Source organism: Crocodylus siamensis, chromosome 10 (assembly GCF_052110815.1).
Source record: "Crocodylus siamensis isolate JL-2025a chromosome 10, ASM5211081v1, whole genome shotgun sequence".
In the NCBI taxonomy this organism is placed as follows: Eukaryota; Metazoa; Chordata; order Crocodylia; family Crocodylidae; genus Crocodylus; species Crocodylus siamensis.
This window is the reverse complement of record NC_143404.1, coordinates 41,472,221-41,485,130: the sequence shown is the minus strand read 5'-3', so window position 1 is coordinate 41,485,130 and position 12,910 is coordinate 41,472,221.

The following is a 12,910-nucleotide window of genomic DNA, read 5'->3' as shown; positions in this document are numbered from 1 at the left end:
AGGTGGGGAATTCAGAAATTGATTTTTTGGTAGACTCCGGGGCAGCACGGACTGCTGTAAATCAACCAGGAACATTGACGGGATTAAACATGAACTTACAATATGCTCCCATGGTGCCTTGAGTAATCCCCTGATATGATATGGATGGGGGGCTGCATGGCAGGAGGGTGAGAGGGAGGCAAGCAGGCAGCCAATCCACCAGCCAGCCAGGTTACTGGCCCTTCCTGGTTACTGATGACCATGCAAACTTTATGGAGTCATGGCATTACTGGAAAGTTGCAGGGTGGACTGTTATCAGATGGAGGGAGGTCAAATGCTTGGCCAGGGCTAGTCTGAAGCCAGTATTTTCTTGCAAGAAAGAAGACTAAGTAAACCCACCCACAAAGCTTAGTTAGGGAGGTGTCCCCTCAGCTGGAGGTCCCCATGCATGGTTGCAAAGGGGCCCCCTCAGGTGAGGGCCCCCAGGCAAGGTCCCTGCGGGATCCCTAGGCATAGTTGGGGCCCCCTCAGGTGCAGATGAATGGCCCAACTCAGCTGGTTGTCTGGGTTGAGCCATGCTACTCTCCATTGCATTGTACCTTTGGAATCCTTGCTGGGCACAAAGCTGAGGGAGGGGGGCCATGGGTGGGTGGGTGGGGGAGAGGGGTGGAGGGATGCTAGAAGGGAGGGAGAGGCTGCAATTGGATCTGGACAGGTTACAGGGGTGGGCGGATGAGAACAATATGGGATTCAGTACAGACAAGTGCAAGGTACTGCACCTAGGGAGAAAGAACCAGCACCATACCTACAGGCTGGGGAACTCCCTTCTCATCAGCACAGAGGCAGAAAAGGATCTTGGAGTCATTAATCGACTCCAAGATGAACATGGGCCGCCAATGTGGGGATGCAGTCAGGCAGGCTAACTGCACCTTGTCATGCATCCAGAGAGGCATCACAAGCAGGTTCAAGGAAGTGATCCTCCCCCTCTATGCGACACTGGTGAGGCGGCAGCTGGAGTACTGTGTCCAGTTCTGGATGCCACACTTCAGGAGGGATGTGGACAACATGGAGAGGGTCCAGAGGAGGGCCACCTGCATGATCAGGGAGCAGCAGGGCAGGCCCTACAAGGAGAGGCTACGGGACCTGAACCTGTTCAGCCTCCACAAAAGAAGGCTAAGATGGGATCTGGTGGCCATCTATAAACTGGTCAAGGGGGACCAGCAGGGAATAGGAGAGTCCCTGTTCCCCCGAGCACTACTGGGAGGAACAAGGAATAATGGCTATAAGTTGATGGAGAGTAGATTCAGGCTAGTTATCAGGAGGCACTACTTCACAGTCAGGGATCTGGAACCAACTTCTAAGGGAAGTGGTACTTACTCCTACCCTGAGGGTCTTTAAAAGGAGGCTAGATAGACACCTTGCTGGGGTCATTTGACCCCAGCATTCTTTCCTACCCATGGCAGGGGGTCGGACTTGATCTGCTCAGGTCCCTTCTGACCCTACCAACTATGAAACTACAAAACCCATAATGCAGAGATCTTGGCCAGAAACCTAGAAGAAGGTTTGCAAGGGAGCTAGGAGCAGCGGGGAGAGTAAGGACACACGTGTGCCCCCTTACTTGACCCGGAGCGGAGGCGAGAGCAGCAGAGGCGAGCGGAGCAGCAGCGGGGGCAGCAGCAGCTGATCCCCCTAAGTTAAGTGGGGCAGAGGGGCCGACGCAGCTGAGCTGGTAGGGAGCCGCGCTCCCGAGCTGCGCAAACAGGGTGGGCTAGCGGGGGACTGTCCCCCAAGCCAGGGAGCACCCCCGGGGGTATCCCTCAGGGAGGCACCGGGTCCCCCCAGCAAGGGAGAGCAGGGGGGGTGGGATCGCCGGTAGGCACTTCCGGGAGGTCCGGAGCGCCTGATCGGCAGGTAGAGCGGAGGCAGGAAATTCAAACCGCAGCCTTTAAAAGCTGCGGTTTGACATAGCTTCTGGCACTTGGGAGCTAGGAGCAGCGGGGAGAGTAAGGACACAGGCACACGTGTGTCTTGCACACATGTGTGCCCCCTTACCTGACCCAGAGCAGAGGCAAGAGCAGCAGAGGCGAGCAGAGCAGCAGCGGGGGCAGCAGCAGCTGATCCCCCTAAGGTAAGTGGGGCAGAGGGGCCGGTGCAGCTGAGCCGGATCCAGAGGGGAAGCCCCCCGGATCCCTCTTAGCTGAGCCGGTAGGGAGCCGCGCGAACAGAGCACGCAAACAGGCATGGAGGGGGAGCAGGAGGGGTCGAGAGACCGACTCCTGTTAGCACGGGCCAGAGGACCCGAACTCAGCTAGGAACTCCTACGATGGTGTTGACACGGAGTGCTGCCAGAGCCCCTGCCCGGGGGGTGTGGCCTCCCCGGGGCTTGTCTGAGGCCTCCACCCAGACAGAGCCCGCGGGGGGGCTGGCATCCCCCAGCCCCCTGGCCTGTGGGAGCTGCCCAGCAAGGCCTGGGGGGGCAGGGACTGGGGACCCCCACACCCGTCCTGCAGGCGCCCGCCTTAGGGCCCTGGAAGCGCAGGTGAGGGAGCTCCAGGAGGAGTTTAGCAGGCTGAGGGGAATCAGGGAGGCAGAGGAAGAAATTGACAGCTATTTTCTTTCCCTGCAGGGTTGTACGACCAAGGAGGATGCACCTCAAGATGAGCCCTCCACTGCTAAGTGGCAGATGGTGACCTCCCATGCCAGGGCTGCTCTAGACACGGCAGCACCAGTTCCTGCAGTCCGGCTGGAGAACAGGTACGAAGCTTTGGCAGCCCTGGAGGAGAAAGACGGAGAGGATGAAACCGGGGAGGAGGCAACTCCACGCACACCGCGTCCCGTGCAAGCCAAAGGAGGCAAGAAGGCCAGGAGGAAGAAGCATCGCGTGATTGTCATTGGTGACTCCATCCTGAGAGGTACGGAGGGCCCTATCTGTCGCCGGGACCCCTCGGCACATGAGGTATACTGCCTACCTGGAGCGAGGATTCAGGACATGAAAGGGATGCTCCAGACCGTAATCCAGCCCACCGATATTACCCTATGGTCCTAGTCCATGTGGGTACTAACGATGTGGCCAGGAGGAGCCCTGATCACCTGATGGAGGACTACCATGCTCTGGGGGGCGTGCTGAAGGAGATGGGCGCACAGGTGGTTTTCTCTTCTATCCTGCCAGTGAGTGGACGAGGCAGACGGCATGAAACGTGCATTGTGGAGACCAACTGGCGGCTACAGGAATGGTGCTTCGAGGAGGGCTTTGGCTTCCTCAGCCACGACCAGCACATCGCGACGAGAGACATGCTGGGATGGGATGGGCTCCACCTTTCCCCTAAAGGTAAGCGTGTGTTCTCTTCTAGGTTGGCGGACCTCCTCCGGTGGGCTTTAAACTAGGCTCGTCGGGGGAAGGGGAAGATGAGGGCGGAGGAAATATCAGACTGCCAGACCAAACAGCACCCATAACTACAGCCCAGCCCGGACCGACGAGCGAAGCAATCAAACAGGTAAGAGAGAGGGGCCAGGGTAATGCTGGGACTAGGGGGTCAGCACACACACCCACAGGAGGCCTCAAATGCCTCTACACAAACTCTTGTAGTATGGGCAACAAGCAGGAGAAACCCACCCTCCTGCTGGCTGACACCACCCCGGACATAGTGGGGATTACAGAAACGTGGTGGGACGAAACGCGTGATTGGGCAGTCAATGTCAAGGGCTATAGGCTGTACAGGAGGGACAGGATAGGAAAGAGGGGTGGGGGCGTGGTGCTCTATATTAAGGAGGAATACACATCATCCTTAATTAGCAAGGAGTCAGGGGAGGGGCACTCTGAAGTGCTTTGGGTTAGAGTACAAGGCAGTCGAGGGGAAAGGGTCTTAACTGTGGGAGTCTACTACAGACCTCCCAACCAGGGAGAAGAGCTTGACCAGGAATTCTTGGGTCAGCTCACAGAGGTAGTGAAGGCTAAGGATGTGCTAGTCCGGGAAGTTCAGGTCCCCCATGACATCTGCTGGGAAGAGCAGACAGCCAGGTCTGACCGCTCACATAGGTTCTTGGCCAGAGTGCAGGACCTCCATCTAACCCAGGAGGTGCACAGCCCCACCAGGGGGGATGCCTTGTTGGACCTAGTGCTGGCCACGGGTGATGACCTGGTGAGGGGGCTGCAGGTGCTCGACCACCTGGGCAACAACGATTATTGCCTGCTGGAATTCACCATCCAGCGCAAGGTGGCAAAGGCATGCAGTAAGGCAGCGGCCCTAGATTTTAGGAGGGCAGACTTCAACATGCTAAGGAGGATAGTTGGAGAAGCGCTGAGGTCCCAGAGGGGGAGGGGAGCCAGGTGTCCAAGGAAAGTGGTCGCTCCTTAAGGAGATGATCGTCCAAGCCCAAAGGAAGGTAATCCCAACGAGGATCAAAGGGAGCAGGAGAGCACACAAGCCTCCGTGGCTCACCAAAAGCATCCAGGAATGTCTCCTTGCTAAAAAGGAGGCTTACACCCAATGGAAGGAAGGGGTCATCACCAGGGAGGGCTATTCTGTAGTTGCTCGGGGATGTAGGGGGGTAGTTAGGAAGGCCAAGGCAGAGATGGAACTGGGGCTAGCTTCCCAGATTAAGGACAATAAGAAGTCCTTTTTTAAATATGTAGGGAGTAAAAAGAAGGTCCCGCGTAATGTGGGGCCCTTGCAGGATGACATGGGGAACTTGGTCGTCACACCAGACAACAAAGCTAACATGTTTAACCATTTCTTTGCTTCCGTCTTCCTAAGTAGGGACCAGAACAGCCACCTCCCTGCTGGGCCCCCCTCGGGCCCCGGGGGAGGCACACCTGGGCCACGGGTTAGTGAGGATTTAGTTAGGGAGCTTCTGGAGGGGTTGGATGTATTCAAGTCAGTCGGCCCGGATGATCTCCACCCTAGAGTTCTAAAGGAACTGGCCAAGGTCATTGCAAGTCCCCTGGCACAACTTTACGAGCACTCACGGTGCTCTGGTGAGGTACCGGAGGACTGGAAGAGGGCCAACGTGGTCCCCATCTTCAAAAAAGGCAGGAAGGAGGACCCGGGAAACTATAGGCCGGTTAGTCTCACCTCGATCCTAGGCAAGCTGTTTGAGAAAATTATGCTGGCACACATCCAGGAGGGGCCAGCAGGGGACTGCATGCTTAGGGGCAACCAACATGGGTTCATCAGTGGCAGGTCCTGTCAGACCAACCTGGTGGCCTTTTACGATCAGATCACCAGATCGTTAGATGCAGGGGTAGCAGTGGATATAGTCTTCCTGGACTTCTGGAAGGCTTTTGACACTGTCTCTCAACCTGTTCTCATTAAGAAACTGGGGGGCTGTGGTGTAGACACCCACACAGTCAAATGGGTCGCCAACTGGCTGGTGGGCCGCACCCAGAGGATGGGTCCTTCTCAACCTGGAGGGACGTGGGCAGTGGGGTTCTGCAGGGCTCGGTCCTCGGGCCCGCACTGTTCAACATCTTCATCAGTGATTTGGATGAGGGGGTAAAAAGTACCCTGTTCAAATTTGCTGATGACACCAAGATGTGGGGGGATGTGGGCACATTGGAAGGATGCAACAGGCTACAATCAGACCTAGACAGGTTACAAGGGTGGGCGGACGAGAATAGGATGGGCTTCAACACCGACAAGTGCAAGGTGATGCACCCTCGGGAGGAACAACCAGCACCATACCTACAGGTTGGGGAACTCCCCTCTTGTCAGCATGGAGGCGGAAAGGGATCTGGGGGTCATCATTGACTCCAAGATGAACATGGGCCGGCAGTGTGGGGAGGCAGTCAGGAAGGCCAACCGCACCTTGGCATGCATCCACAGATGCATCTCGAGCAGGTCCAAGGAGGTGATCCTCCCCCTCTGTGCAGCACTGGTCAGGCCGCAGCTGGAGTATTGTGTCCAGTTCTGGGCGCCACACTTCAAGAGGGATGTGGACAGCATGGAGAGGGTCCAGAGGAGGGCCACTCGTATGATCAGGGGACAGCAGGGCAGGCCCTATGAGGACAGGCTGCGGGACCTGAACCTGTTCAGCCTCCAAAAGAGAAGGCTGAGGGGGGATCTTGTGGCCTGTTATAAACTAGTCAGGGGGATCAGCAGGCATTGGGGAAGTCACTGTTTCCCTGAGCACCGCCAGGAGTGACCAGGAATAATGGTCACAAGCTGGCAGAGGGCAGGTTTAGGTTAGATATCAGGAGGCGCTACTTCACAGTGAGGGCGGCTAGGATCTGGAACAGCTTCCAAGAGAAGTGGTGCAGGCTCCTACCCTGGTGGTGTTTAAGAGGCGGTTAGATGAACATCTTGCTGGGGTCATTTGACCCCAGTATTCTTTCCTGCCATAGTAGGGGGTCGGACTAGATGATCTGCTCAGGTCCCTTCCGACCCTAGAAACTATGCAACTATAAGGGAGAAGAGTAAAGAACGGAGAGGTGTAAGGCACAGGGTAAGTGCTGATGCTCATGCCAAAGCATGTGAAGAAGCCTCAGCTTCTGCCACTGCAGTGGTCCTGGATCCCAAGGAGAAGGGTGGGAAGCAGGTAGGGTTTTCCCCACACAGCAAGAAGCTTTCCAGGTGTAAGATAGAGGGCAAGTGGAGCGAAGAGGTCTTGACTAGCAACCAAGAAAAAGGCCTCCACAATTCAGAGGAGAAACTGGAGCCTTAGCTTCTTTAGTGGAAGGCCCTCACCACCACCCCCCACCCCCCCCGGGACCCAAGCCCTCTGCAACAATCAATGAAATGCACCTGCACAACTTGTCCACCTTGTACTGATGCAGGACATGGCCAGTAACCAGGAGGAGGGCGAGAAGACTATATGAAGTGAGTCTGGAAAACTTGTGCAAATAGAGCTGATGCTCAGAACAAAGCACCTCAGCTTTTGCCAGTGCAGTGGTTCTGACTCCCAAGAAGAAGGGCAGGAAGCAGGCAGGGTTTTCCCCACACAGCAAGAAGCTTTTGCCCAACAAGGATTACAAAGTTACAAGGGTGCAACAGAGAGGTGTTAGGCACAGGGCAAGTGGGGTGAAGAGCCTACTACCCGAATGCAGAGGTCTTAGCCAGCAACCAAGAAGAAGGTTTGCAAGGGAAAGGAGTAAGGAATGGAGAGGTGTAAGGCACAGGACAAGTGCTGATGCTCACACCAAAGCCAAGGAATAAAACTCAAGTTTTGGCACTGCAGCGCTCAGCTGGCTTTTTGGCCAGCAAAGATTCCAAAGTTGCAAGGTAGAGGAGGAAGGAATAGAGAAGTGTAAGGCACAGTGCCTCATGCCAAAGTGTGTGAAGAAGCCTCAGCTTCTGCCATTGCAGTGGTTATGGCTCCCAAGGAGAAGGGCAGGAAGCAGGCAGGGTTTTTGCCACACAGCAAAAAGCTTTCCATATTCCAGTTACAAGGGTGCAACAGAGAGGTGTAAGGAATGGAGAGGTGTAAGGCAGAGGGCAAGTGGGGCAAAGAGGTCTTGGCTAGCAACCAAGAAGAAGGCCTCCACAATTCAGAGGAGAAACTTAAGCTGCAGCTTCCTTAGTGGAAGGCACCCCCTGTGACTCAAGCCCTCTGCCACTGCAGTGTTCATAGCTCCTGAGCACAGCTTGCTTTGTGGCCAGCAATTATTCCAAAGTTACAAGGGAAGAAAGCCGTCCTAATTCAAGTATTCCACAAAGAAGAAACCTTAGCAGTACTTGTGGCCAGCAACCAGGAGGAGGAAGTAATACAAGTTCAGGAACCAGATAGTGGGCATTTCTCTCCCTGCTCCCTCTCCCCACCACCAGGAAAGAGGCAGGGAGGGTGCATGCATAATCACCTGCCTTACACTCAGAATCTGCTCTCTCATGGTAAGGAATCAAAATGTAATGATAAGTCAGAGGGCAAGTGAGGCATAAGACAGAGGGCAAGTGGGGTGAAGAGTCTACTACTCAGACCACGGACATCATAGCTAACCAGGAGGGTGAGAAGACTATATTAAGTGTCATATCATATAGGGCCATAGTTCAGGAGCACAGCTTGCTGTGCTAGCAATGTTTCAAAAGTTACAAGGGTGCAACAGAGAGGTAGGTGCATGTGGCAGGCCAGTAGGGGGCATTGAGCCACCCACCTCACTGCACCCAACCACCTTCCTGGCTCCGAGTGCCTCCCTGGCAGCGCTTCACGTCTGGCTGACCCCCTTCCTGGAGCACACCTGCTAGCCTGGGGGTATCACTGCCACCACTGAGGGATGGGCTTGATTCTGGCACTGCGCACCCTGGGAAACACAGGCCTAGTAGCCCTCAAGGGTACCTGAGTCACTTCAAGAACTTGAGATGTTTCCCTCAGTCAGAAGCACAAGTAGTGGTTTCCCTTAGCCAAACCAAGGAAACCCCAAAGCATAATCTAGACCCACTCCTAATAAGTCTTCACACTAGTTACAAAGGAGAACTTTATTGGTTACAAGGGGTAAGGTTGGAATAGGGTACAGGGTAGAGCAATATCAGAGAAATCCCATAGAGCAAGCTCCTATGGCTTGGTAGCCTTTGATCATGCATCCGAGTTACTGCAAGCTATATATCTAGTTAGATCTCAGGTAGCTTACTCACAAGTATCATCCAAAGGTTGGTGGAGATTCCCTCTGGAGGCAGGCAGTTCCTTGATCATGAATTTTGAGAGAGAGAGCAAGTTTCAGATGGTCCAGCTCTTCTCTCTCTAAGTCTTCCTCATGGCTGCTGCCCCCACCTCCTGGGCAGTCCTTAACCTATATAGCCCTTATGACCTCATTTACCTGGTCCAATGGAGGCCAGCACCTGTTGGCTGTCAGCCAACCAATTTGAAATGCATCACTAGTTGCTGGGCAGACTGGCAGTTCCTAGTTCCACAGGGAGCCCAAGCCCCTCACCCGGGTATGTGATACCAGTCACATAGGCAGAGGGAGCAGGTTTCCCCCCTCCCTCAGGAATGTATCTAGCTCAGGTTACCTAAAGAGATAGGGTAAAGGTGTGTATCCTCTGCTGGGCCCATCCTAACCAAATTGTCACAGAACAGAGTTTTTGGGGAGAAACAGAGGTGGCCTTCGGCCACTGTGCAGAGGTGGGCAAGTGTGGCAAAGAGCCCACAGGCCTGGGCCTACTTCCTGGACCCAGGGAGGGAATTTGCCAGAGGTCTTGGCCAGCACCCAAGAAGAATCCGCATTTGTGGCCAGCAGCAATCCTCTAATTACAATTCCATAATACGCTGATTAGCAAATAGGGCCAGCAACCAGGAGGAGGATGAGAATAATATGAAATGGATCTGCAGAACTTGTGCAACTCTTACCGTGCTCGAGGTGATGCTCATGCCAAAGCTGCAAAGAAAGCCTACACAATTCAAGTATTACAAAAAGGGGAAACCTCAGCAGCACATGTGGCCAGCAGCCAGGAGAAGGAAGTAAGACAAGTTCAGGAACCAGGAGGTGGTCATTTCCTTCCCCTCCCTCCCTCATGGGGAAAGAGGCAGGGAGGGTGGGTGCATAATCACCTGCCTTACGCTCAGTATCTGCGTTCCCTTTGTAAGGAATCAAACTGTAATTATAATTCTATATATAACAGAAATATATATAACATAAGTCTATATCATACATTGGCTACATATATATGGTGGAGGTCCAGGATGTGTGTGATGTGTGCAGGGTGGTAAGGTTTGAACTTTTGGTAACCTGGAGAGCTTTCTAAGCATGCGTGATTAGCTAATGCATATAAGCCTATCCGCCCCGCATACTTAAGTAGTTAATTATAATGCACATGCGACGGATGACGTGACGTCATTTCATATATGTTTGTATGAACCGGAAATGAGGTGTAAGAGTTCCTGCTTCTGCACACGTGCCCAGGAGGGAAAGGATAAAACCCAGCTGAGAGTTTTCCTCGGGGGCAGAGTGTGGTCTTTTGTCTTCACTCTGACCCTATTTGCAAATATACCTTTTGTATTGCTAATAGTGTGTCTGAGAGTTCTTTGCCTCCCGAGAAACGAACCGCAGCATTTTTGCATCAGATCCTGGCACCCCAGATGGGACCTTCTCGTGGACTACCCCGAAATCCAGTGGCGAAGCGCCTCCGGTACCAGGGAGAGTGCGCACCGAGCAGACTTTTCGGGCTCGCCCCTGGAGTCTGAGGCGTGAGTCAGGATATTCGGGAAGTTAAAGGCTCCCGTGCAAATTTTCAGTTTCTGTAGACGTCGGACACACTCCGGTATTTTGATCGAGATCTCTGGGGTATCTGAGTGAGTATACAAATTCCCTTTGCCCAATTTGGTTCTGGATCCAAAGCAAAAGGTGTGCATGCTTCTGAGGAACTCTAGGTTCGGCTCTCATGGTAAAACATCTGTTGTAAGGATCTTTTGGTATTTGGTGTGCCTTGGGCGCACTCTTGTGGGCAAAATGGGTATGGGTCGCTCCCGTGTAGAAAACCCGGATACTCCCCTAAAATTCATGTTACGTCATTTTAATAAGTTCGCAAAGCCGGCGGATTACGGAGTAAAGATGAAAAAGAATGATTTAATTAAGTTGTGCCAATTCGAGTGGCCAACATTTGGGGTCCACTGGACCCCGAAAGGATCCTTTGTAGTAAAAGAAGTGATAGCTATCCATGAAATAATTATGCAGAACAGGTATTGGAATCAGTTTCCTTATATTGATTGTTGGTTGTGGGTGGTTCAAAATCAACCACCTTGGATTAAAGAATGCTTAGTAAAGTCTCATGTGATGGTTGTTAAAGGAAAGACTCGAGGAGGACCGCCTGTACTCCCTGAGTCTAATGAGGGGGGGGATTCTGAATTGGCTGAGTATCGGACCAGCTCTCCGGTTGCCCTGTCAGGTAGTGAAGATGAATCAGACACCTCCTTGGAATCCAGTCCCTCTGCACCACCGCTCCCTCTCTCAGGGAGACCACCACCGGCGTATCAAAGCATACCTAATGATTTAGAGCGTGAGCCTCAGCCAAGTGCCCCATTTGAATCAGGGAATAAGGGCTATTATTTGCGCAAGCCTGTAGAGTCACAGCCAGTGCTGAACTGCCCGATGCGAGAGGTTATCGGAGAGGGGGGCAATGCAACTTTTGTCTACACCCCATTTAGTACTTCAGATTTATTTAACTGGAAGAATCAGAGTCCCTCTTTTCTTGAAGACCCTGAAAAGATGAGGGACCTGCTTCGATCTATTGGGCAGACTCATCGACCCACTTGGGCTGATGTCCAGATGATGCTCCAGACCCTCCTGACCCCGGAGGAAAGGAGATTAGTGTTGGGGATGGCAGAGCGTATTGCAGCAGCCAGAGTTGAGGCAGAGGGGGCTGCTGGTCGTACCCTGCGTGATACCTGCCCTGTTGAGGAGCCGAGATGGGATAATCATACTGCAGAAGGAAGAGAGCTGAGTGCACGGTATCTGGGGATTATAGTGGAAGCAATGGGAAAGGCAGTGCCTCGGGTTACTAATCTGTCTAAGTTGTATGAAGTGAGACAGGGAAGAGAGGAGGATCCCTCAGCTTTCCTCGGGAGGCTGTATGAGGCGTTTCGCAGGTTTTCGGATCTGGATCCAGAAGCCCCAGATAATCAACGCATGGTAAATCTTATGTTTATTGGTCAATCTGCTGCTGATATCCGTAAGAAGTTACAGAAAACTGAGGGAGGTGCTGGGAAACCGATTTCAGAGCTGGTGGAAATTGCATATAAGGTATATGGGAATCGTGAGCAAGTGCAGGAGCGCAAGGAGGATAAAAAGGCTCAGCGACAGATGGCAGCACTAGCAGCTGCTATAACTAGAGGTAACCCTGGAAAGGCTGGGATACAGAAGGGGAAAGGAGAAAGAGTGGGACCAGACGTTTGTGCTTATTGCAAAGAGAAAGGACACTGGAAGAGGGAATGCCCAAAGTTGAAGGAGAAGAGAGAGGGGGAACCGAGAGGTCACCTCATGCGGGCAGAAGACAAGGGTGAGGATTCAGAATGAAGGGGACAGGGATCTAAGACCACTACCCTTCGGGTTGGAGCCCGTGAAGATCCCATGGTAACCATTAGGGTTGGTGGCAAAAACTTTGAAGCCTTGGTGGATACTGGGGCTACATTTTCAATGATTCCAGAAAACCCCCCCTGTGCAGGAACTAGTGAACAGCATGTACTTGTGGAAGGAATTGAGGGAATGCAAACCCAACTCCCTGTTTGTAAACCACTCCTCACCAAAGTGGGGGACCATTTGCTCGAGCACTCCTTTGTATATTCACCAAGTTGCCCGGTTGCACTCCTTGGGCGGGACTTACTCACAAAATTGCAAGCTGAGATCTTTTTCAGAGACGACCAGATGGTGGTCCAGCTACCTGTCAAGCAGAGCTCGAACTATCAGATGGCTCTCCTGGAGCATCGTCGCCCTGCAGTAAGTTCAGAAGATCACATGACTGGAGTAGACCCTTCGGTATGGGCTGATGGAACCCGTGCGCGAGCTAAGTCCGTCTCCCCGGTAAGGATCATACTCAAGGATGGGGAGGGGCCCGTTCGGGTAAAGCAGTACCCACTCAGCCGAGCGGCCAGAGCTGGACTCAAGCCGTTAATAGAGAAATACAAGAGGTGCGGATGGCTAGTGGAAGGGTCCTCACCCTATAACACCCCCATTCTTGGAGTGCCGAAGGCAGATGGGGTCTCATACAGACTGGTCCAAGACCTACAAGCAGTAAACAAGAAAGTCCTTTCAGACCATCCTGTAGTCCCGAACCCTCACACGATTTTGACACAAGTACCGGGGGAAGCTGAAATATTTTCAGTGCTAGATTTGAAAGATGCTTTCTTCTCCATTCCCCTTCACCGAGAAAGTCAAAAATTGTTTGCTTTTGAATGGGAGGATCCAGATACTTTCCATAAAGCCCAACTCATGTGGACAGCTCTTCCACAAGGATTCATAGCAGCCCCCCATATTTTCAGACTTGCCCTTCAGAAGGACTTGGAGGAGTGGAAG